General features: G+C 39.9%; 1 pseudogene; it reads right to left on the minus strand.

The window, feature by feature from the left end:
• Positions 1-633: 633 nt before the first annotated feature.
• On the minus strand, positions 634-1,307 carry LOC122479407 (annotated as a pseudogene).
• Between the last annotated feature and the right edge of the window lie 1,510 nt (positions 1,308-2,817).

The following is a 2,817-nucleotide window of genomic DNA, read 5'->3' on the forward strand; positions in this document are numbered from 1 at the left end:
ATAGGATTTGAGATCTGGGAGGTAGGCAATACGAGGAAAAGCAAAGGACCTTGAGCTTGTGGTCAGAAGATCTAGGTTCAAATCCCATCTTTGGTGCTCACATTCCAGCCTCAGTTTCCTCATTTGTAAGATGGAGGTGATGGCAAAACCTACCTGTGGGAGGTAAATGATAAGGCATATATGGTAGTTATTATTTAACATGTGCAAGGTGGGTTTTTTGTTTTTTGTTGTTGTTGATGTTTTTGTTTTTGCATTGTAGTTCACTCTTGGTGTTGTACATTCTAAGGATTTTGACAAGTATATAATAGCATGTGTCTACCATTCTAGTATCATGAAGAAGTTTTAGTGTTCTAAAAATCCTCTGTGCTCCACCTATATATCCCTCCTTTGCCCTCCCAATCCCTAACAATCACTGATCTTTTTACTGTCTCCGTAGTTGTACCTTTTCCAGAATGTCCTGTAGTAGGAGTCGTATAATATTTAGCCTTTTCAGATTGGCTTCTTTCACTTAACAATATACGCTTAAGTTTCCTGTATGTCATTTCACTGCTTGATAGTTCATTTTTTTTCAGTGCTGAATAATATTCCATTGTCTGGATCATTATAGCTTATGTATTTATTTATATCTTCCTGAATCAATACAGCTTTTACTGCATCTTTAAAATATCACAAACAAGTCTGAAAAATCATCTGGCATCTTGCTGTTCCTGTAGCTGGACAACTTAGATCTTATTCATTAGCTTGCAGAACTGTTCCTTTTTCAGAAACATAGACACCATCTGACAATTTTCTGATATCCTTGTTTTCAACTGTTGTGGCTTGCTTACTCAAAGCAGCTGAGTTTCTTACAAGTTCGGTGTCATTTCCTTCAAGAACTAACTCATTTTTGTGGGCTTGAGATACCGAACAAGCAACACCTGGCCTCATCCGAACTCTGTGGATGTATTTTTTTTCACCCAAGAAATTGCAAATTTCAACAAGAGAACCATTCTCCTGAATAACAACATTGATGGGGAAGTGAGCACACACAGACTTCATCTGGTAATGGAATCCCAGTGTAATGCCCTTGATCATGTTCTGTACATGACTACAGATAGTGTGAACAGCAGCCAGCTCTCTCCTCTCCTATTTCCCCATCATTTGTCAATTCAGAGCCTCTTCTTTTTCTTTCCAAGGAGACTGAGCTCTACATTGATGTGATTGAATTCCCTTCACAGGGTTCCTCTAGGGCCCTTCACAATAATGGTGGGTCCCTTCAGAGTGATGTGGACATTTCCTGGAATGTCAACAGTCTGATTGCTGTTCATTCTTGCAGTAGATGTGACAAAGAGCTATAGTTTATTTATTAAGGTTTTTTTTTAAATTTTTAGCCCAATTCCTCTAATTTTATAGGTGAGAAAAGTGAATCCTAACGAAGTTAAGAAAACCTGCTCGAGGGGCGCCTGGGTGGCGCAGTCGGTTAAGCGTCCGACTTCAGCCAGGCCACGATCTCGCGGTCTGTGAGTTCGAGCCCCGCATCGGGCTCCGAGCTGATGGCTCGGAGCCTGGAGCCTGTTTCAGATTCTGTGTCTCCCTCTCTCTCTGCCCCTCCCCTGTTCATGCTCTGTCTCTCTCTGTCCCAAAAATAAATAAAAAAACGTTGAAAAAAAAAATTAAAAAAAAAAAAAAAAAAAGAAAACCTGCTCAAGTCCTACAGCTAGTTGGTGACACAGTCATGACTCAAAAATGACTCTTCAACCTCTAATCCAGCACTTCTGCTACTTTAGTGGGCTGGTTTTCTGACATTTTCTAGAGTTTGTGTTTTAGGATCTCCTTTCATTATTTGCATCCATTTGCTAAAGTACTGTTTCTCTCATAGTTGCGGAATTAGAGGTCAAAAAGAGTTTGGATAAAGCAAATGCACATTCTCTACAAACGTCTAGTGGTTTAAGAGCTTCCACTTCCATCCTTATGTAGAAGTTTTAAAAGAGCAGCTGAAAAGTAGCAAAATTGGCAGAGGGATTTTAATATTCTCTGTCTTCTGTTAATCTTTGGAGGACAGGCCACCAAATGATGATGTGAACTGGAAGACAGGGAAGACGTAGTAAGGAGTTTAAGGATAGTCTTGTCTGTTGTAAGGGCAGATGTGGTGTGGTGAAAAGAGGGAATAACTAAAAAAGAAATCCAGTAGGGATAAATAGAAAGTCCTACACTTAGGTTCAAAAAATCAACTGTACCAGATACAGGGTATAGTAGAATGTTTCACAAAAAGAGGGCCTTGGGATTTTAGTTGTGTAGTATAAGCTTAACAGGAAACAGTATTGCTGTGGGGATGCCTAAAAAGCCTACTATATTCTTAGAGTGCATTAATAGGGTTGCTTTCTAGTCCTGACTTTATCACAGACCGACTCGGGTCTTTTAAACGTTGCAGAGTGAGGGTTACTGTAGTCCCTTTATATTCTGTATTTAAGTAGAGATGTACAAGAAAGCCCATTTGTGGATGTCATACCTAAACCATCTATTGACAAGATGAATCATAACCAGAGGCTGCTGACTGGGCTGTGGGTAGTGGAAAATAACCCACTTTTGTGGGGGCCTTCCAAGTATCAGGCATGGGGCTAGGGCATTATTTACATGGTCTCAGTACATCTTCAACACCAACCTTGAAATATAGTTGTTATTAACCTCATCTACATATTTTTAGAGGAAGAAGCTTGTCCAAGATTACTCCCCTTGAAGGTGACGGGGCTGACTCCTAATATCATGTTCTTCCCACTACCATCAAAGTGAAAGATCTTAAAAACCATATCATAAGAGGACAGCTGAAGAAACCAGGCA

This window comes from Prionailurus bengalensis, chromosome C1 (assembly GCF_016509475.1).
Source record: "Prionailurus bengalensis isolate Pbe53 chromosome C1, Fcat_Pben_1.1_paternal_pri, whole genome shotgun sequence".
Classification (NCBI taxonomy): Eukaryota; Metazoa; Chordata; class Mammalia; order Carnivora; family Felidae; genus Prionailurus; species Prionailurus bengalensis.